The sequence below is a fragment of the Numida meleagris genome, chromosome 3 (genome assembly GCF_002078875.1).
Source record: "Numida meleagris isolate 19003 breed g44 Domestic line chromosome 3, NumMel1.0, whole genome shotgun sequence".
NCBI classification, from domain to species: domain Eukaryota; kingdom Metazoa; phylum Chordata; class Aves; order Galliformes; family Numididae; genus Numida; species Numida meleagris.
The window spans coordinates 90,126,769-90,150,817 of NC_034411.1; the positions used below are offsets into that span (position 1 = coordinate 90,126,769).

A 24,049-nucleotide genomic window follows, 5' to 3' on the forward strand; every position below is an offset into this window, starting at 1 on the left:
AAATGGGAAACAGACGCTGAGCTGCTAGTAAATGATGTGCTTTTATAACGATAGCTAGTTTATAAAAGATTTGTGTTAATTTGCTGCTTATCTTGAGTTATTATGATTTTATGCACCATTATCCTTTTTTACATTTGTTTAAATACCTAGTATCTGCTAACACATGGTGATTCAGTCCTTAGGGGAATGCTTGCAACTGGAGTAATGTTGTTCTCTGCTCTGTAAATCCTTTGATGTATCAGCTGAGAAAACTTTAATGCACTCATTTGCAAGTAAATAATGTGGCATGGTTACTTCCGGTTCTGTTAGACTGTTGCAAAATCCAGTATTGCTAGGCATGCCCACTGGGAGCTGTGAGCAGGGAATGTGCCCTCAGAAACAGAAGACTGACAGAACAGTGTTTTCTCTGAAAGAAGTTGATAAGCTCTTGACTAAGCTCCGCAAAACCAAACTCCTAAAGAGCATCAATTTGGTATGTGCAAGGATTACATATCAAGCTTTAAATTCAGTGTAAAGCAAAACACTTTGTGTGTAATCTGTATGTACCACTCTGTGTATGGCTTATACAAGCTGAGGTGTGGAGTGTGGTCACTGTAATAAGGGGTTGTTCTGTACTGCAGGATCCCTTGTGCTTGAGGCTTTTAGTCTGGCTCACATGAAAGATCATTAAAGCAATACTCTCTTGGTTGCTAGCAACACTAAAAATCATTTCATACAGCCGTGCTCGCTTGCAGCTGAGTTCATATATGGGCTCCTAAGAGGGGAAAGTGACTCTGAGGGGCATGCAGAAAGAGGGAAGGAAAATAAAGGGAGGAGACAACCTTAAGGACAAACAAAAAGGGAAGGTGAAAGAAATTCAGCCTCCAGGGCTGATGAAGGAGTATAAGAAAATATGTGAGCATGAAGCAAAGTAGAAAGGGAGGACAGGGAATGTAGATACTGAACATAAGACAAAAGAGACTTTGACACAATTTTGGATGCAGGAAGGAATACAGGGCACGCAGGAAGAGGCTGACTGAACAGGGGAGGGGAAGGTATTTGGCAGTGCATGACTGGGAGTGTAGGACAGCCTTTGTGAGCAGCACCTGGCCAGCCATTTCCCAGGGCAGCCAGCATGTCTCCATAATGACACAGCAAAGCAGTGCCAATGAGATACCGAGGCACAGCATCAGCAGAACTGTGTGCACTTCTAGATCAGGGTGTGTGGGTAAATATCATGCCATGTCAGAACCAAAGCCAAGTGGATCCCTTTTTGCAGTGAGGCTCATTCTATCCTAGTGTCAGAAATAGCCGCCTCTGCCAGGATTTAGTGCTGCCATTCTGGAAAACACAGTGTATGAGATTCTCTTGAATAATCAAACTACTCCACAACAGAGAATTTGAAAGGGTTCAGTACAAACTTTTTTCTCTACATATCGTAATACGTATGCTAAGAGATATCCATGATGTCCGTGGAAACTGTTTCTAACATTGAGCGTCTCACCAGAGCAGTATGATCTCCCCAGAGCAGTATCTTTGCTTAATTACTCTGTTATTATAATCTTTCTAGCTGGGTGGTAATTTATAAGTCATTTCTGAGGGAAGCATTTGCATCCTGAAGGAATTTTCATCAACTTGTAAACTGAAATTCACACGTTTAAACTGAACCCACCAAAATATTTTACTGCATTCAGCAGAAGATACCAACTGGCAGCGTGTGATGAAAAGGTGACCAGAATTAACATGTGATTTTGGTTGTCATTTCTAAATACGGAGCTACAGATCTGCTAGTGTATCAGCAGGACCTCAGGCCTGACTAGTTCTAATTTTGCATTATCTCCCAGGTATGATGTCCAATACCATGGAAATCTGAAACATATTCTAGTATGATTTCAGAATATGTTACTAGAGCGTAGTGTTATTGCAGTAGTATGTGATGTTAAAAGAAGTAAAAACCGTGCAGTACCTCAGTGCATAGCTGTGTATGAATTACCAATCAGAGAGCCAATTCCTCTCAAAAACCAATGATTTGATGAGGAATATGGAGGGCAGAGCAAGTGGCTGGGAGATGTGTTTAATGTCAGAGGATTCTGGAATGCATGAGTTTTATGTGCTTTATTATCTTTTTCTGCCTGATGCCTATACTTCCTATTTACTTGACCACAATCCAGAAAAAGCACTTCTCTGCCCAAATCTCTGAGGGTCCCAAGTTGATCTATGGGGATTTTCAAGAGTGTACACGACACAAAAATTTTGGTTGCAGCATTTTTCTTTTAAAACACAGGTGAAAAAGTGGGTGCTGATGATGCTTAGCCTTCATACAATTCACCTCTGTTTTGTTGAACTATAAAATTTCAGTCTAGCTTCAGTAAAGCTAGCTAGCTATATTATTTGTACAACTCAACTGAGAGAAAAAAAATTGGATCAGATTTGTTGAATTTAAACCAATAATAAATAATAAACTAATAGCACATGAAGAAACAAGTGCTTTTTTTTTTTTTTAATTCTGATGTTAATTTTCAACAGTAAGCAATGTTTGCTGCCACAAGAACAGTTTGAAATGATAAATCATGGAATCCTTTCTGTGGAGTCTCTGACATATGAAATTGCGAGTTGACATCTTCCCTTTCTTGATATAATTAAAAATATTCACTGATGGTAATACAGTTTTGACAAATAGCAATTAAATAATATTGCTATGTGATTCCCTGAACTAATTTAGCAAACGTTTCTTTAACAATACTTATTCAGGCATGAACTCCATGTAAACACAGCAAGTACTGTGCTGCATGTAGGCGCAGAAACTTTGTAACTGCCAATGGCCTTGTCTTTCTATAATCAATCAGTGGGCATGACATGATGACCTGACCGAAGACAGTAAAACAAGCCAGAGGGATGTGAATGAGTCTTACATTTTTTCTGCAGTGATTCATCTTCAACGGAAGGAGAAAAAACTGCCTGCAGTTCAGTTATGAGGTCACTGTTGAATATTATGGAAATTGTTCAATTCTGTCACACAGAGGATAGAATAAAGTTGTGTTTTCCATATCCTGTGGAGTGCACACATCATTAGCTCCTGAATATCAGAGAGGGAGCATAACAACAACCTCTCTGCTATCATTTGGTTCAGGCTTCTTAGTAGTTGAATATAGAATAGTTTATGGATGCACAACCGGGTTGTGCAGCACTACTAAGGCCTGAGCTGCTGAACCTCCTGCAGGGTTGGATACTGTTTGTTAAGCAGCATCTCTGCAGAAAGTTTTCAGGGTCAAAATTAGGATATTAACTTCCCAGATTCCATGTGCTCCTAAACTAGACATCCACATTTTAGTTAATGCTCTTTATTTGCAGAAGACTAAATAACATTTTCAAAAGTGATGTTGACATTTGAATTCCCGCATTCCATTTACCTTACTGGGCACAGCAGTTATAAAAATAATGAAAGAATCAAAGGCTGTCATGACCACTATAAATGGCTATATAGCCACATTAGGACACATACAGTTTCTTTGCTGTTCTGATTTCAGTGACTGAAAGTCCTAAAGCTCTTTGTTTCTTTCACATAGCACCTTTCCAGTGTTCAGTGAAAGAGATATACATGGGAAATTTTCTTTTACTTTAGCATAAATATGGATATATCGTAACCAAATCATTTTGCAGCAAATTTACAAAATCTGCTTTGTTTGTAAGATATAACAGAAGCCTGAGTTAATTTCCAAATAAGGCATATGCCAGGAAATAATTTGCAGAACTAAGCAGGCATTGATTTCTTGATTGAAATAATCCTAAAGTGTAATTATCTTTCCTGGACTCAATTGTTCACCCATCCTTTCTTTTTTGTTTGTTTGTTTAAATTTGGTAATACAGCAAATGCCAATTCTGAGATTTCTGAGAATTCCTGGTATGATTTCCCACTTTGTAAAGGGGAAAATATGAAATTAATACGTGAAAAACCAGTGGAAGAATTGGTGGAGAGAAGCAGGAACAGGGCGATACAGTTCCCTGCTGCTTCACAGCACTTCTGTGAATCACCCAAGAAATAGCTCTTTTGCAGAGAGAATAAAGAGCAAGAAAGTGTATGGTCCTAATCTTGTGCTGTTGACAGAAGCAAAAGAGGGAATTGGTTAACGGAGAGAAATTCAAAGAAGAAAAATGTTAAAGCAGTGTAAGAGAATGAAATAAAAATCCTTCAGCAGAAAAGTGCTTCAGCTGATGTTAGCTCTGATCTCAGGCAGAAGCTATGATTACAGCATGAGAATAAGCAATTTACTTGAGAAGAAATGAAGATGAAATGACAGAGCCACAAAATAGGATCATATGGCAGACAATCACTAAAAAAGTGTAAACAAATTATGTCCTAAATGGATTTCAATGCTTTGCATGTTATTCTGGAATTGCACTTCAAGACAACTGGCCAGAACATAATATCCTAATGTTTATTCAAATGTGTGATTTAAAGAAACAGCAGTACTAGAGCACTGGCAAACTGTTGTTGGTAGAAGAAGAAACAGAAGAGCTGAATCAGATATGTATCTGGGGAGCATTTATCTCTATTCCTTTACAAAGAAGTCTCATTTTGTCTTGTCTTTGCTCACACATCCAAGTTAATTTGCAGTCAGATCTCTTCTCAAGAATTTTCTTAAGTTTACATTCAGTTTCATCTGCCTTTCCTAATTCCTGAGTTTAACTCCTGCCTGGCCTGGGATATAGTCTGCAGGAAGGATATATTAAGAATAATATGTAAAAGATACATAGGATTGTATATATTTTTGTATTATATAAAAAATTCAACTGATTCCTATATTTACATTCTAAAATGAAGGGTTGCTATTCACTTCTAAGATCATTTTGTCCAGTTTTTATTGGAACTCTTTATAAGGCTGAAAACCACTACACTTTACAAGAAAGCATATTCTTATAAAGCATAATAGAAATATTATTTTCTCAATTTCTCAATGTTAATATGTAAAAGTTACTGTGTGTTTGCAGTGTGTATTGCAGTGTGGGTGAAACATAGTTAAATCACTAAAGTAACATACAGAGAAACAAAATTCAGAAACTGTTATGATAAAACTGACTGGCTGGGAAGCACATAAGTAGATGATTCTTTGAAGTGAAAATCTTGCTGAGGACCATCTTTTCACATAATTCATTTCAGTTAACTGTCTCTTAGTTTATCAATATGTTGCTTTGTTCCGTCTCAGGTAGAGGAAACATTTCAGAGTTTCTGATCCTTCGTGATCTGTGAAGAAATTTTTTTTCTGAGTTAATTACAAGTTCAAAGCAGATTGGATTAAATATGGACACTTGTAAAAATTTTCATAGTTCATGAAGCTCCTTTGTAAGTACTTATATGAGAATGAGCTATTTGTAGTGTTTTCTTTGTTAATACTTAGCTAGTGAAGATTATTGTCATAAAGTGGCTTCTTTTTATTCACTGTAGAACCAGAACTTGTAATTTATATATGTGCTTTTTTAAATTGATTATTTTATTACCTGTCACACTCTGTAAACATTTCTAATTTATCGTTGCTGTGATTCACTTGCAATTTTTAGTCGTTAGGCTGATACAATTTGGTGAACAAATAAGGAAAATGGATTCTGATATATTTTTGGTGTGATTTGGTTTAGTCACATGTATACCAAGAGGTAGTTACATTAGTAGTGATAGGAATGTACAACATGAAAATGCAAACTTCTCTGTTCAAATATAGCAAACTTAAGCTTTTTTTCACATTAAGGGAAAGGTGTTTTGTTTTCTAAGCTATTAGAATTTCTGACTTGGTTTCTTGTGTTCTTAAATGTTGAAGTTGAAAACAAAGTTTGATATTCTGCCACTTCTTAAGATAATGGCAAAACTTACTCTGTTGCCAAACTGACAAATTGTTCCTAGCTGCCAAAGCAATAAATCGCTTAAGAATTTGAAGCTTGACCCAAGAATGAAGTAGCATTAGCTATAACTAATGTTCACTAAGAAACTTTGAGAAAGACAACATGTCTTTAATTCATCACTTAATCTTCAGAGATTGATCTGTTATCATAGAATCAGAAAAATAAGAATCATTTGAGATGAAAGGGACTATTAAAGGTCATCTAGTCCAACCCCCTTCAGTTAACAGGGACATCTACAGCTAGATCAGGTTGCTCAGAGCTCTGTCCAGGCTGGCCTTGAATGTCTCCAGAGATGGGGCATTCACCACCGCACAGGGAAACCTGTTCCAGTGCTTCACTACCCTTACTGTAAAAAACTTCTTATTACATCCAATCTAAATCCCCCCCTCTTATAGTTTGAAACCATTTCCCCTTGACCTATCACAACAGCCCCTGCTAAAGAGTCTGTTCCCTTTCTTCTTATAATCCCGCTTTAGATACTGAAGGGCCCCTGTTAGATTTCCCCTGAGCCTTCTTCAGACTGAACAATCAGAATCAGACAATTAGAGAATCATAGAATGGTTTGGGTTGGAAGGGACCTTTAAGATTATCTAGTTCCAACTCCCCTGCCATAGGCAGGGACACCTCTCACTAGACCAGGTTGCTCAAAGCCCCATCCAGCCTCGCGTTGAAAACCTCCAGGCTGAGGACATCTGTAATCTCTCTGGGCAACCTGTTCCAGTGTCTCACCACCCTCACAGTAAAGAATTTCTTCCTAATATCTAGTCTATATCTACCCTCTTCCAGTTAAAAACCACTTTCCCTTGTCCTGTCGCTACATGTCCTTATAAAAAGTCTCTCCCCAGCTTTCCTGTAGGCCCCCTTCAGGTACTGGAAGGTTGCTATATGGTGCCCCCGGAGCCTTCTCTTCTTCAGGTTGAAGAGCCCCAGCTGTCTCAGCCTGTCCTCAGAACGGGGGTACTCCAGCCCTCTGATCATCTTCGTGGCTGTCCTCTGGACCCACTCTAAGATCTTGATGTCCTTCTTATGTTGGAGACCCCAGAGCTGGACACAATACTCCAGATGGGGTCTCATAAGAGTAGAGGGGCAGAGACCTTGCATTAGATTTGTTGAATGGAGGTTTTCCTGGGCCCACTGCTTGAGCCTGTCTAGATCTCTATGAATAGCATCCCATCCCTCAAGTATGTTGACTGCACCCCACGGTGCATGGGGGTCATCCACAAACTTGCTGAGGGTGCACTCGACCCCACTGTCTGTGTCACTGATGAAGATATTAAAGAGTATTGGCCCCAGCACTGTCCCCTGGGGGTCACTACTCTTCACTGTTCTCCATCCGACCACTGCTCTCTGGATGCAAATTGCAGCTAATTTCTTGTCTGTCAAATCCAGTCCACCCATCAATGTCTTTCCAATTTGGAGAGAAGGTTGTTGCAGGGGACCATGTCAAAGGTCTTACTGAAGTCCAGATAGATGATATCAGTGGCTCTTCCCTATGATGCAATTATGCCATCATAGAAGGCCACTAGGTTCATCAGGATTGCCCTTGGTGAATCCATGCTGGTTGTTCCGTATCACCTCCCTGTCTTCCATTTGTCTGAGTACAGCTTCCTTGAAAGAAACCTTCCAGGAGGATTTGCCTCATGATTTTCCCTGGCTCTGAGGTGAGGCTAACAGGTTGGTAGTTCCCTGGGTCATCCTTTCCACTCTTCTCAAAAATGGTTGTGACAGTGCCCTTTTTTCCAGTCACCAGAGACTTCACCTGATTGCCATTCTGAAATATCTTTGAGAGTGGCTTGGCAACTATGTCAGCCAATTCCCTTAAGACTCTGGTGTGCATCTCATCTAGACCCATAGACTCATGGATGTTCAGGTTCCTCATGTGGACACAAACCTGATTTTCACATACAACAGGAGTGACATTGTTCCCTTAGTCCCCACCTTCCAAGACGTTCACTTGAAGGGTGTGTGAAGAGCAGTTGCCAGTGAAGACTGAGGCAAAAAATTGCTGAGTACCACAGCCTTCTCCTAGTCCGTTGTTACCAGCCTGCCTGTATTGCTCTAACTAGGGTGTGTACACTTTCTTGGACTTTCCTTTTCTGTTTGAGGTACCTGTAGAAGCCTTTCTTGTTCTTATTCTCACCTCTTGCCAAGTACAGTTCCAGCTGGGCCTTGGCCTTCCTGACTCCATCCTCACACATCCTAGCAGCATCCCTGTACTCCTCCCATGATAACTGTTTCTGTTTCCACTGCCTGTGCATTTTCTTATTCTTGGTTATGCTTGGTTCAGGTCTGTATATCTTGCTTAAATATAATGTAATAAAACCTTTGTCCATGTGGGAGAGTAAATAAGGGCAGAGTAAGCTTTAGGTCCTACTCAGGTTTAGACTTGAGATGCCAATTGCCTTCTTAAATGTCTTTAAGCATTTATAGGCAAATCAAGAAGTGAATCTTAATGCACATAATTGGGGAGGCAATAATTGAACAAACACTTTCATGTTGTATATATATATATTATGTGCACTTATTATTTGGTATACATTTTGGTGTACAAAAGGACCAAGTTTTTGCTTTGGGTATGACCATTAATGTTACAGAAGAACTTTCTTTTAAATTCTTAAAGTAGTGTTTTGTTTAAACTTAAATACTAAGTAGCTTGATGCTCCAGGCCACCACATTAAAAGAACCTCACAGGGGTGGTGAGAACCAAGAAAGATCTTTCATGTTGTCTGTAACGTTATACTCATCTGTCTTAATCAGTAGATACTGAAAACATTTTACAGGCTTATGAAAACAGAACTGAGAAGAAGGGTATAAAATTAAGGATTGTTTTCCAAAATATTTTGCACGGCTGGTATGGCTTGAAATTATAACTTGCAAGTTGCAATTTATAAGAAATGTTTAACAAAAATGGCAAGTAGGAAAATGCTCTTACATTAATTACAGTGACCTATTCTGGCCATTGGTTTCTTTATCTTTTAATGCTACACTTTTAGAAAGTTATTACATAATACATCGCCACAACTATTTCTGTCATCTTTCACAGTTCAGCAACAGAAGAAATTTCCTTTGTTTTTCTCTGTCTTCAAATGTGCTTAAACCATATATATTAACATTGTTTTAACATTCTTCCTAAAATTTTGAAGTTACAGCACAAGGCATAGTGAGTCAAATAAACATAAATGATACGATGGGAATTATAGTTTTTTTTTTCCACAGAAATCATTAAAAATTGTACTTTTATCTTTGGAAGACAAGTACTAAAGTGTAAAAACAAATTGTAGACAACTAATATAATTTTTTTTAAGTAAGCACATAAAACCTTGTTGAAGTAGTACTCTCGGTATTGGAATCATTAAATTCCTTTTCTGTGTATAGGTAAATATAAGGAAATACCCTGTAAATTAATTTCTTACTCATACACATCACCATATTTACAACATAACTGCAGATAGCAATGTGAAAAAAATAAATCATTGCAGAAGCAAGATATATTAAGAAGCATTTTAAATTGTCATAGTTTTAGAAATAATATGTTTTCACTCTCAGCAGAACCAAAGAATACTCTGCATTAATGGATGATGACATCAGAATGTTATTAGGACTTCTTAATGGAAAAATAGCTTAATGACTGCCTGAACCTCCTTGTAATCTCATGTTGGAGTTAATAAGCTGGCTAGAGAAAGCTTTTAAGATTGGTAAAGCTTGTTGTCAGGGAACAGCTGTGGAACTCTAACCTCAGCTGCCACAATGCTGCAGCTGGACCAGGGTTTGTCCTAAGGGACCGTTAGTGCCATGCCTGGTGCCGAGTAGTGCACAGGCTGTCTCTTCCAGGGGGTGATTTATTAATAATGCTTAATGGACAGCTATGGCATTTTGCCTCTCAGGATTGCTGCTTTCCATTTGTTCTCACTCAGTTCTCACCACAAGTCCCACTTAAATTATTCATGATTCACAACTGAAGTCACCAAATGTGACCACTGATTGTTTGATAAAAATTCTACAAGCAGAAAGTATGAAATAATACTAGCCCATTGTACAAGTAGCTGCTTACTAAGGTTGATATTAGTTGCTACAATCAGTGAGTATTGTAATGGGTTGCCATGAGAACCATTCAGGTGAATATGATTTATGCTGTTCCAAGTGCATCATTTATTAAAACTATCATAATACTGGCATTACAGAACATTGCTCCTGCTTTCATTTATTTTCTTGTAGGTAAAGACACAGCCATCAGAAGACCTTTTTCAGCTTATAGTCGCTTTACATTTTTTTGTGTTGTGGGACTGGATTACATGCGAAGCAGTTTACAAAGAATAGTTTATGAAAGGAGCAGAACTCACTATTTAGAATGGCTAAAAAAGGGAAAGGAAACTTTGAGGACAGTAGGTGTCTTCCATTCCTCACAACACTCCCTAAGTCTTTATCAACTTAAGCATTTATTTTTATTGTCATGAGCCAGGACTCGTTATATAAGGTCTGTGCCATGATGTAAATATATACCCCTCTCCTCCTTGACCACTGCTTCTGTTCCAAAGGTGAAACTTGAAGCAGGAAGCAACAAAGGAAAGGAGAATATTTCTCTACTGCTGAGATTAACTAATCTGATGCCTGGGAGTGAGAAATTAAAATTTTCAATACCAGGTAAAAGAGAAATCTAACATAGATTCCTTTGGTGACCATGTGTGAAATCTGTTTTCTAATATGGTTAATATATAGAAAACAAGTAGATTTTCTGAAGATCCCATAGAGAATTTTGAAAGCGTGCTGTCTGCAATTTCTCACACTTGGATACATGAAAAACACCTTGGCTTTGTATTGAGTTTCCAAATCTGTAGATTTAGCAGGCAAGATCCCTGCCTGCTTTTTGAAGACTGAAAGGAAGGATTTTAATCTATGAAACTTGAGCAAGGGAGAATCCTAAGTCCTGGAGGATTTGGAATTTATTGATTTAAGACATACTAGAGCTCTTAGCAGTAGTCAACATATAAATAAGCTAGACAGCTTCTAATACAGGATAGAGGGTTTGGGGGGAGTAATATTTGGTTCTGAAATACTTAATCTTCCCACTAGTTCTGAGGGGAAATTCTGAAGGAATTTATTTTCTGAAAAAGAGAACCAGTATAAGGTTGTTTATCTCTTATGTTTTTGATGACTGTCCTTGACGTGACTGTTTAAGTATTCCAGAATTAGCCCTTGTGTAGTAGGACATGTATTTATTCTCCTAAAGAAACTGTGCAAGTCTACACACTATACACACATTTATTAACTAGATGATTTTAACTAGATTGAAGTTGTGAATGTAATTAGAGGGGGAAAAATGTGGTTTTTTTGCCCACTGAATAAATACTTGGCAATTAAGAGCAGAAAGGAAAGGGAAATATGCAATAATATGAGAGGATTTACTCCTGGAAAGAGCCTGTGAAATGACAAACTGGAAGAGCTGAGATTGTGTCTGATTATGGATAGAGGAGAGAATACATTTTAGGAGATACATGGGTTATCCTATGAAAGGATCAGCAATTAAAGGCAGAGATACTATCTGGAGGGGATACCAAGTTGTAAATCCAGTTTGTTGTGACAAGATTAATGCAATACTGATGTTGATAAATCGAAGTTTGTAGTGCAGTGGCATTTTTTAAAGGGAGTGAAGTCTTGCCTAAACTTCGTTGGTGTTGCAGTTTGCTACCAAAATGTATTGAAATTACTCCGGAGCTTTTGCTCCTCACCTGCTGACACCAGAACACTTTCCTTTTGTGACATAATCTTTTTCCTAATCTTTTTTGTTGTTGTTTGTTTTTCTCTTATCTTCTCTACTTGAAGCCCTGTAGAGTATTGAGAGCTGAAAATTGGATGTTTGGTGCTTCTAGTGCAGTTGCAAAACCCATCAAGAGCACAGCTAGCTTGTTTTGTGCTCAGGAAAGTATAGCTAATGCTGGAGGGGGATAGGCAGGAACTGATAATACTAAAATTATTTATCCTTTCCTGTAACATGGTAGAATTGCTTTCCTAGCATCGTGAGGAAATTTACCTAAAGATATGTCTTAAGGATATTAGCAAAATAACTGATATTCTCTGCTCTCTCTCCCTGTGGCGTACTATACCTGTTTATCACTGCAGTTGTTCTATACTTCAGATCTCAGCTTTGTTACAGGAGCTGTTCTGTGTACTGTTCCTGACTAAATGGCCACTATTCTATTACAAGCAATCGAAGAAACCTGTAAAATTTCTTGAAGTTCATTCTTGTTCTGTATTTTGTTTTCTGTTCATATACATGTTGGGCTGCAGTCTTTTTTACTTAAGTTTCACAAATTGCTTTAGAATCATAGAATCATAGAATGGCTTGGGTTGGAAGGGACCCCAAGGATCATCAAGTTCCAAACTACCTGCCATGGCAAGGCCACCAGCCTCCAGATCTGGTACTAGACTAGTACCAGACGAGACTCGACTAGACTACTTGAGTGTGATAATGGGGAATACTGGACCTCACAAAGGACAAAGAACATGTGAAATATTCCTCGAGGGGCTTTTTAGGAAGTTCTTGATTCAAACAAACAGTCCTGAATGACAGTTCTCTGGGGCTGAATTTATCTCTACTGAGCAGCTTCAAGCTCTTAGTGATGAACTGAAATTGAATCATTATCACAAATCATTTCCATGATTTGCATGAGATATGACAATTTGATTTTATTGAGTGGTTCACATAGAAATTAAATTCCAGTGTAAAGTTGCTATCTTAGAGCTGGAACATTTTATTTATTTGCTAGGTCACTACCATTGTATGTGCTACTATTATGCAACAAGATTTCTCAAATGAAAATTCCTGAGATTGAAAACTGCATTTTCTGTCTAATCGGTTCCAAATTGTACATCAACTGTGCAATTTTCAAAGGTGATGCAATACATTCTGTCACGATGTCTGGTAATTTTGAGGCTATTTCCATTAAAGTGACAATTCTGTACAGATGGACTACAATACCCTCCACTGCAAAAACATTCACCTGTAGTGCCGTCACATGCTAGCTAAGATTTTCTAAACATTTCTTGCTGTCTTTATCTTGTGTAAAATTGATAACTGCTGTTACAAATGAATGTTGTCTTCTATTAAAAACAGCATTTGTTTGTAAAAAAGCCAGATGTGTGAACCATTCAGTTTTATGAATTAAGCATATTCTGTTTTTCTTTTTGTTTTGTTTTGTTATTGTGTGACTGTAATTTATTTCCTTGGCTATGTCAGCATGTGACACTATGGACAGGTTTTCCTCTCTCTTCTGCACTGACACAGCCAGATTTGAATTGACTGTTTGCAGCTCTTGGTGTTACTGGCCATCAAAGGATACAGAACATTCCAGAAGTAGTTATCACAAACTCACTGATCTTTTAGGAGATCACGGAGAAAGTTTAGTGAACACTGGGCAACCTATATTCTTTCATAGTACAGATATATATGAAAAAAAAAAAATGTGAGGCCACAAACCAGCGTAAATTATTAATGTGAACACCGTGATCTCAGAAATATTACCCTTGTCCAGAAAAACAACATTTAAAAGTAAAGGTTTCGGTTGTGCTTTGAAAATGTAATCTGATAACATCAAGCAGCATGCAGCATTATGGTGGCATCCTCAAGCATCATGAAATAGGTTTGTTTTTGCTTTTGTTCCTGTACTTTCTGCAAGTAAACTGGGATTTGGCAAACAACAGGCTTTCACAGGGATTTCTCTGATACTCTCTAGTCAGCCTTATGCTTTTCCCAAAAATGAAACTAAACAGAGAAGCTAATGCTACTCCTAGTGTTCAAGCCCGATGTGTAATTCAGTGTATTTAGAGCAAGAAGTATGATCTAAAGAATAGCTTGTTCTCTATGTATAGGACAGAATGGAGACTGATTTTAAATCTGTGCTGAGAGAATGAGTTGAGAAAGGCTTAGGACTGCAGTATCTAGCCTCTTAGTTCTCATCAACTGAAAAAGGACACTTTCAGGGCTAAGAAGAGAACATGTAGCTAAAGGTCACTTTTTTCCCTCAGATGTAGACTGTATTGTAGAAACAGTTGCCAATTTGAGTATATTTTTTCCTGTGGAAGGATTCAGTGTATTGTGAGCTCTGTTTTAGCAATCTTTGTACAAGTTGGATTCACAGAACCTTGGTGTATTTTTAGGAGTGTGTAGACACTGAAATCTCTGCTTATACATGTTGTTAGCCAGATACAAGCCTTAAATTGTATTTTAATGAACAGGTCTGATTTTAAAATGATGTTATATCATGTCAGTATTTGAATGTAATATGAATCGGAAACATTGGTTTCTGGTTCAGAGCAAGTATGGGGAAAAGTGATAAAAATGAGTTTACAGTGCAAATTTCTACAACTTGTTACTATTTTTTTTTCCCGATAATCTAGCTTAGTTCACATTACAAAAATATCAACTTTTCTTAGTTTTATCTTCTTTTCTTGCTGACATTGATGCTGACACTTTATTTTTATGTGCTTACTCATCTATTCTTGTATTTACTTCTATTCTTACACATTTGCATCTGTTATTAATAGCAGATGGGATGCAGAGGAACGCAGTTGCATGATTCAGCAGCAGTCATGTCTGTTTAATCAGTAGAATCTGAGACAACGTGCATTTACTGCATGACTGCACCATCATATTTGACACAAATGATGGATTACTGCTTCAAATAAGCTTCCAATATTTGTTCATTGTATATGCTACTAAATTGTACATTCCCTATACTAACTCACTGGAAATCTCTGTCCATAATTACAATTCAGATCGTGCTATCTTGGTTATAAAACTATCAATATTGATTACATTATAATCTATTCCTCCTAGGATGGCTAATGTAATAGCTTGTAATGACTATCTCATGAATCTAGTACTGTAAACTCTTACTTAAAAAAAAAAAAAATGAAGCTCAAACAAAGCATTATCTGCTGACTGATCTATTTCTGCCATATTTCTCCTTATTTTTTGAGTATAAATAGCTACTAAAAATATCTTTGTCTGAATAAAAGTTGTGAAAACAGTCACCATTCTATGCAATGCCTCAGAATATAGATGATAGATGGAAATGATAAGAAGATAAGTTGTTACAGGAGTATAACCTCCCTGCGGTCCACCCTCGCCCTTGTTTCTCCTCAGGCATAGCTGAGCCAGGAGGTGAAAAATTTTTTGAATCTGCATAATGAATGGGAAAGAGGAATTCTAATTTGATGTTAAGTGTTCAGTGTGGAGTCCTTAAGCAGGCAATGAGAACTGTCCTGAGCTCTTACCTCTTTTTCTTTACAGAAGGCGTTTTGATGCCTTTGTAGACAAGGAAGCGAGGATTTGAAAAGGTTGCATGTGATCACAGTGGGCTTATTCTGAAATTCCTAGCAGTGATAAGGCTTTTAGGCTGCCACAGCAGAAAAAGATTAAGAATGACAGTGGAGTTACTGTGCGGTAATTGGTCATGATGTATTAGTAGGCGTTGGCAGAGGTCTTTTTGGAAACAGTATATTATTGCTATAGTACTCATTTCTACTACTGCAGTTTGTACATTTTTTAAGAGAATGATTTATCTAAGCCTACATTAAAGTTGAAAAGCTTCTGTATGGCTGATGGAAGCTATAGACAGACATTCCACTAACTGGCTTCAGATAAGCAAAATTTGTGATTCTTGGAAATGCTCTTCATTAAAGGACATTATGCATTGAAACTGTTTCCCAGTTTAGGCCCAGATATTTAGTATTATTTTGCCCTGAGTGAATATATTGTTGTTTTAAATATAGCAGGTATACTAACATAATTGTATCACATGGCAGGAGGTGATGTACCGTAGGTGTGGGGAGAGGTCAGAAATGGTTGCACTCCCTTGAACTGTATCCTATGTTTGTTCTGTAACATGAAGAAATTTTTCTGGTATTCAAGTATTGAAGTGACTTAGGCTTTAAGTAGTAGAAGTTATTTTGGGAATATAACCAATTATTAAGAACTTGAAGTCTTTTCTTCCTGTCTTTGGCTCTGATTAAAGGTAGCAATAAAACAAATTTCAAAGAGTAAATTAGCTTATGGACTAGTTAAATCATTTGTATATAAATATTGAAAATTATTTAAAGTATGTACAGCAGGATAAAGTATGGATAAAGTATGTGCAGCAGGATAACTGTCCAGAGCCAGAACCTCTGTTGAATATGTAAGCATCATGAAGATACTCATTGGATAAGATAGACACCTGGGGTTTATCTCTGTGCCAATGAATTAAGTGGTGCTAGAACCACCCCACTGCTGAGATGTGGCTGTCTGTGCAGTTAGTGATGCAATGGTCTTCTGTGTGTTTTCTGTCTCTAGTCAAACAATACCTGGCACATTTCAAAAGAGCCCTTCAGCGGCAGTTTGGAGGTTATCATCTTTTGTATTACACTACGTAGCTTAAGGGACACCAAAAAATAAGCTCTGGAATAGATAATTTACTTGTTTGTATAGCCCTAATAGTATTAGAAAGCACTCACCTAATTCTTAATATTCTCCTGTGCTTTCTAACTGGTACTATAATGAAGCTATAAGAGAATGAAGAATTGAAAATAATGTCTAAACTGTATGATGGAATTATAAATATGAAAGGCGGATCATCAGTAATCTGTCTTTAGAGATGTAACACAATTTTTAAGAAATGAGTGCTTTTCCTTACGACAATGTATGGGTTAAAGTCTTTTCAGATCTTCACAAAAGAAAATATGCTCTGGATATTATCTTGAGACATAATACATACCAAGACTTACGTACTGTATGTAAGGGTATGTGGAAGATGAGAGTGTCTGCCTCACTTAGCTTATGTGATCAAGGAACTTTTTGATGCTGATAGAGTAAGTGATAAACAAGAATGCACAGACATGAACTGAGAAGACAGCAGATGCCAGAGATGGTGCCAGAGACTGAACATCTCCAGCTACTAATTAATCATCTAAAAATACTAATTATCATCAAGAAACTGCAGGCAGAGCATTGGAGAGAGCCACGTGGACTCTGTAACTGATAGGAAGGGAGAAATTTCCAACATGAGGATCTGGGATATTCAGAGGTGGCTTGAATAGAGAATTTACAAGTAGTTAGGGGATAGAAATTCAAGAGGAACAAAGTGGGGAAGATAGATAGGGCTGCTCATGTGCAAAATGGGGCCTGTTGGTGCAGGTGTCTGACTGAGCCCTGTGCCTGATCACCACACTTTGTCCTGTCTCTGTCCTGTTTTCTAATTAAATCCTTCCTTAACTAGCGAGCAAGTAGTTCAGAAATTTCAACAAGATTTGATGGGGGAAGAGGGTAGTGGTCAGTGGGACAGAGAAGGGCTTGGGGATGTTGTCATTGTAGGAGATTGAGGGGAAAAACCTCCGACCCATCCTGTAGGTTCTGCTGGGAACTCCTCAGAGGAGGTAATGTTGCTGACCCTTGTCTGATACCTTCTCGTGTTGCCCGGAAGGCCAACTATGTTCTGGGCTGCATTAAAAGAGGAATGGCCATCAGGGAGAGGGAGATGGTGGTCCCCCTCTACTCAGCTCTTGTGAGGCCCCATCTGGAGTACTGCGTCCAGGCCTGGGGTCCCCAGCACAAGAAAGCCATAGAACTCTTGAAACGAGTTCAGAGGAGGGCCACCAAGATGACCAGAGGGCTGGAACACCTCTCCTATGAGGAAAGGTTGAGGGAACTGGGCTTGTTTAGTTTGGAGAAGAGAAGGCTCTGGGGAGACCTCATTGTGGCCTTCCAATACTTGAAGGGAGCGTATAAACAGGAGGGGGAACGATTGTTCACGAGGGTGGATAGCGATAGGACAAGGGGGAATGGTTTTAAACAGAGACAGGGGAGGTTTAGGTTGGATATTAGGAGGAAGTTTTTCACACAGAGGGTGGTGATGCACTGGAACAGGTTGCCCAAGGAGGTTGGGGATGCCCTGTCCCTGGAGGCATTCAAGTCCAGGCTGGATGTGGCTCTGGGCAGCCTGGTCTAGTGGTTGGTGATTCTGCACTCAGCAGGGGGGTTGAAACTCAATGATCTTTGAGGTCCTTTTCAACCCAGGCAATTCTATGATTCTATGATTTTATGAGTTGCAGGGACTAAGTATCAGATAGTGGGGGGACAGCATGCATGAGCTGGATGCCAGCTCCTGAAGTCAGGCTGTGCTGTGGGTGCCCTGGCCTTGGGTGCCAGTGGCCAGAGCCTGCAGAATCTTTAGCTACCAGCCACTAATTAGGAAGGGAAGTTGGTTGTGTGAGTCTGGTGTGAGTCCTGGCAGCATGGTGGAATGAGTAGCAGGCCCTGCTGGCATCCTCTGCATGCGACTTGAGATGTGCTCTCAGCTAGGCCAGGCCTGCAGGCAGGAAGGGGCAACCATACCCTTCACTGCAGAATGGAGACCACCTGTGCACTGGGCTGGAGGAACCACCAGGAGCTACTGGGGGATGTGGCAGATTGTAGCACCCCTTAACACTGCACATGTTATGTACTGCTAAAAGTAAGGAGAAAAAAGGACAAAAAATGTTCAGATTCATTCTAGTTAAATATCTGTTTGAAAATGGGAAGGTTAGAAAGTATCTATTTCTATTTACTATTTTGATGTAAGCCATAGCATCCAAGTTGGTACCAGGCAATAGATTTCAGTTTTGGAATGATTAATAATCTTTACTATTTATTACAGTAATGAAATTAAGCTACTCTTGAATTTAAGTGTTCAGTCTTGTTCTTTAGAGCAGTGAAAAATACTGAAAATACTCCAGGCTTTTACAAGGTGTTGTTGTTGTTGTTGTTTTTATACTAAAACAAGACCCTAACACTTAATCAATTTGGTTTTATGTTATGTTATCTGTAAAAAAAAAAAAAAAAGACAAAAATGTAAACATAAAAATAATCTGTATGTTGGGCAAGATTGCATCGTAGTTTCCTGATGAGCTGATGCTTTCAGTAGTTTAACTTTTCAGTGTCAGTCATCTGTTGGGCAGAGAATCCCACTTCGGTGAGTGACAGTTTTCATATCAGCTCAGGATTGACCAAGGAACTCTGTAAACATGTTGTGACAGGAACAATCTGAGCCTGCTTCAGCAGGGTTAGCGCATTAAATTACCAATGTCACATCTCAACAGTGGGTACAGAAGAAAGCATAATGATCTTGTTTCAGCCCCATATTGAGGGAGGATAGCAAGAAAACATGTCTTTGCTACTGCTCTTCTTTTTGTGATAAATAAATAGAAGTTTGTGAATATGAGATGAAGGGAAGAAGATTTGAATCTCAAAGCAGAAGTTGCAGTACTAAAAGATATGGGTCCTTTGCTTAGTGTGACAAATTTCTGGAGTGCATCCAGAGAAGAGCAGTGAAGCTGATGAGGGGTCTGGCTCACAAGTCTTATGAGGAGCGACTGAGTAACTGGGATTGTTTAATCTGGAGAAGAGGATGATCAGGGGAGACCTTATAGCTCTCTACATCTACCTGAAAGGAGGTTGTGGCGAGGTGGGGGTTGGCCTCTTCTCCTGTGTAACTAGTGATAGGACTGGAGGAAATGACCTCAAGCTGTAGCAGGGGAGGTTCAGGTTGGATATTAGGAAAAATTTCTTCTCCAAAAGAGTGGTCAGGTGCTGCCCAGGGAGATGATTGAGTCACAGTCCCTGGAGGTGTTCAAGAAACATTTAAATGTTGTACTAAGTGGCATGTCTTAGAAATATTGGTGTAGGTGGACTGTTGGACTGGGTGATTGTGGAGATCTTTTCCAACCTTGGTGATTCTGTGATTCTATCTTGTACATCAGTTGTTCCTTAAAAAGGGAGGGAATAAAGTACCTACCAGGAATTAACACCAAACAAACCAGACTAAATTCTTAAGGAAGGATGTTTTTGGTGAGACACATATAGGAAAACAGTACTAAAACAGTACTAAATCTTGAAAGAGTTTGAGTTAATTATAGTGTTGGTAAGCAGGTGCCAAAAGAAGAAGCCTTGAGCATAAGGGGCAGCATTTCTCTGTTGCAATACCATAAGGCTTCTCTAAAACATGTGCCTAAGATGGGTTTGCTTTTGAGCCAGCACAGTTACATCCTATTAGTTGTGTGTGCAAATTGAGTTTCAGATTGTGTTGTGGAAAACTTTTGGATCCTAGACTCCATGTGGAGCACAATGAAAATTGAACATGTCACTATGAGATTTAAGCTATGTACACGTGGCTAAAATAGGCCCCTGGAAAGCCCTGAGAAAATATCTCATGTCTAAAACCTTGTCCTTAAAGGAGGCTAAGACACTGGAAATCAGCTGGTAGGCAAAATCATCTCTGAACTGAAGAAAAAAATTTTTTCTAAGATGTGATTGACAGTTTCTGTTTTTGTTTCAAATGGAAGTGGTTTCACCAATGTTTTTATTGCTACTTAAAGAAAATAATAATCTTAATTCATTTCTTGCTGTAAAGGTCTGAAACTCTTCTGCTTATTTTTCACAATTAGCTGGTATTGATCTCTGCTGTGTCTAAGTTGAAAACTTCAGCTGCCTCTAAAGACTGATTTAAAAACAAACTGAAAGCAAAGGAAAGACTGCTTTATGGCCATACTGCTGGTGTTTTGTCATCTATTCCCGTATGACTTCTGCTTTCTTTTCTGTTATTCAGCAGATATTTTGCAATTATCTTTATCCTAAGTAAAATAATAAAAATGACTTCACTCAAATTCATAAGGCTCTTGAAATTAGACGGTTTAAGTTCCTGAAGGAGTCTTTTCTCTGGATAAATGAAGTTTTATAGTTTCACAATTTCTTCTAAGGCTGACAGGAGTATTTTATTTAATAATACATGTTTTATGTGGAGCCTAGTTGTATTATGGCATTGCTAGGGCATTGTAGTGGAAATGCTAAGTCATAGCCTGAGCCAGTGATTGAGCACCTGGTGGGCAGGGCCAACCCAGGGGAGCTCAGGAGCATGCAATGTACCTGAGTGACCAAAAGGGGTGGAGCCAGAATCTGCCCCTTCCCAGACCTCATTTAAGGGTTGGCAGGAGAGGTGAGGGTATCTTGTGGTCGAGATCTCTGCCTACCTGAGGCTTTCCAAATGTGAGCAGGTTTTCTTTGTTTTTGTGTCTATGGCTGCTGCATTGGGGTTTGTCCTTCTTTGCTGCAGCCTAAGACTTTGCCACCCTGCTATTATTGCTGTGCTTTCCATCACGTTATAGCATTACAATCATTTATAGTCTTCTCTAAGGCCATTGGTATAGTAATGTCAGGTTTCCATGTTGGATGCAGCAGGTGAATATTATAATAAATATTATGCTGCTTAGGAGGGAACAGCTGGATGTGTATATGGAAGTAAGACGTTAACAGCGTAGGACATTAAAATCAGTTATGGGATTAAGTAATTATTTATCTCAAAAATATGGTATTTTAGAAGTTGACTTTTCTTTCTTTATACTTTGCAGTAATCTTAACCGTGTTCCAGAAAAGCCCAGAAGGTACAGCGCTCCAGCCAAGGAGTGTTCTCTCTCATGACAAAATAGAGCAATGATAACATCTGTGTATGGTAGAAGACTGTGTTGTAAGCAGGGAGTATTTCCATGCAAAAGTAGTCCTGCTTTTATTTAAGGTTTGTGGTAAGAAAAAATATTGCAAGAGAACTCTATCTCTTTCCACAGCTCCATTTTTGTTTTCAGCATGGTTCAGTACAAACAACAGAAATAAGAAACTCAATGCATCTTATTTCTGTTTTGAGAGCTTTGTGAACTTCAGGTGCAGTTGCTGAGAAGTGAGTTGTAGCTGCAAGATAGTTCGCTTAAGAGAGAGTTGTTTATCTTAACTTCAGGTGCAGTTCAAATACTTACACATAGCAAGTTTACTCTGTGAACTTAAAAGCTACTGTGGTAAGCAAAACCTGCTTCTTACATGTTCACACATTTTACATATGAACATAAGATGACAGAACATTGAAGACTTCTTTGCATAAACATACTGTCATCTAAAGGGAAATGTTAGGCTGTAGATTTTAATACAAATGAAAGTAGGGCACCAAAATGAAGTCTTTAATACAATCAGGCTCAAGCAATAGTTATTCCTTCTTCAGGTGTTTTCTGCTGCTCGCACTGGGAGAGGAAGATGCATATATGGGTATAAAAGATTTTTCTCAAAGCTCGTGTAAGACTGTAAAAGGCTCTTAATTCTTTATTAAAATTGTTTAATTGTAACTATGTCTATATTCATAAAGAGAAACTGTTGTTGTAACTAACCCTCTAGTAATCCCTAAACAAATCAATATAGTTGGATGCCTCTTAGAATCTGATTTCCATTCCTTTATAAAAGTGTGTGTGTAATTCCCCTTGGACTTCTGTTTAGTTTTGAATGTAGCCTGCTCCTTCCTTGTAATTACTCCAAGCCTAGCTTCAGTTTTTTAATGCTTCCTTGGTGAGAGATATCCTTTGAATTTGCCTGTTGTTCCTGGGTTTATTGCAATGCAGTGAAGTTAGGGAGGCTTAAGGTGATGCTTTGAGGGATCAAAAACAATGCAATGCCATGTGGTAATTAGAAATGCCATTACAAGAAATTTATTTTGTTTTATTTTGTTATGAGAAATTTTCAGAGTGTGCATGGGGGAAGGTATCTGGGTTGGCCCAACTCCATTTTTCTTTGGTATAGTGAATAAGTAGTCATTGCAAACTCCAAACTGAACTTCGTACATTCCACCTAAATTTTCAGTTCATTACATTATCTGCTCACTAGCTTGAGGAAAAATACTTCACAAATGGTTACTTTTTTCCTAGTTGTATCTTTAGTTGACTTATTTTGCAATGATTTCCTACAGTAGGTTTTTATGTTACTCTAAGGCTTACAGTATTTCATTAATGTGTATGATGTGTTTTAACTATAATTGTAATCTATTTAGAAGTTTGATCAAATCTCATGTAGTTATGCATCTTTCACTTTATCTGTATAACTTTAGCCTTGTTAAAATCCTTTTGTTTTGCTAGTTTGTATCTCTCCATGCCTTAGAAGTTCTTTAAGATGACAAGAAACACTCTGGAACTTCTTGTTCTTCACAGCTTAATTGGATTTTATGTACAAGAATGCAAAGGGAACATCTCTGTAGATGGTAGAACTGTCAAATAATGCTGTTGCAGAGTGAAATACCTCGAATTAAATTCTCCCCATTCAAGTCAGAGAGCCATTTGCTTTTGTATCAAGATTTTACTTATATATGTATATACCATAAACAATATATTTAAGAATCATTGTCAAGTTTTGAAGGACAATGCGGTAGTTCCAACCTTATATGCAAAATGGTAAATGTAAGGAAAGGGGTCCTTGCTGAGATGTATTTCTCACTCTCATTCTCTCTTGTAAACTTTTCTGGATTTTTGCTGAACTTAGCTCTCAGTCTGTCTGTCTTGGTACAGTTTAGTAATGGTAAATAGCTTCCTGCCGATGTATGGAAATGGTTGGGTAACTTACAAAATAACTTGCATACTACATTTACTTACAACATGAGATACTTAAAGAAAATTCATATGCAGGATTATTTTGATATCAAATTTAATACCGTGCTTATTCACTATATATTTTTTCTTTCCTATCAATTTTGAATGGATTTAATGAAACATTCTAAAGGCTGTTCTGAAAATATTTAGTAGTTTTTCTTTAATGATAGCATTAAACATACACTCTAAATAATAATGATAATAGTGATAACTAGTTGTAACATTGTAACAGTGGCCTGGAAGAATGTGTTCTTTGCTGAAACTGATGAACTGCCTCCTTTTCAAAACCCCAGAGGTATGAGGAACTCGGAATTTAATGATTTGTGAATGCATAACTCAGACTTTTTTGGTGTTTATAGCAATGAGAATCAGTAGAACCAATGCACTGCATTGATTCCCCACTTAGGGGGAATATAAAATAAATGCTACTGAACTTAATGGGTCCAGACTGTTGGTGAATGTAGAAACAGGCACGGATTATGTTTATCCTTCTTCAGCTTGGATGTATCTCTAAAATTACTTCAGTCACCTGTATCAGAATCCTTTATTGACTTTTTTCTGACTTCAAAACACCTTCAGCATCTTTACTTGTGAATGACAATGAGCTTACAGTTCACTTATACTAGCTTTTTTGAGAATTGCAAATTCCATCCATACTTAATTGTTTCAAATTCTTTGTCAACAATACTATATTACAGTCTATGTTGTGCTCCTTTCT

The 24,049-nt window shown here is 38.1% G+C and overlaps 1 protein-coding gene across 4 annotated transcripts in view; it reads left to right on the top strand.

Annotated features, from left to right (window-relative positions):
• CSMD1 (CUB and Sushi multiple domains 1) overlaps positions 1 to 24,049 on the top strand; it is a 1,076,183-nt gene that overhangs the window by 493,453 nt on the left and 558,681 nt on the right. Inside the window, exon 1 of one of the 4 annotated variants that reach the window (XM_021390295.1) lies at positions 7,441 to 7,532. The exons of the other annotated variants lie outside the window; for them this stretch is intronic. The gene's annotated coding sequence lies outside the window, so the exon portion shown is untranslated. Of the gene's footprint in view, positions 1 to 7,440; positions 7,533 to 24,049 lie in introns of those variants that run through there. 4 annotated transcript variants of the gene reach the window in all.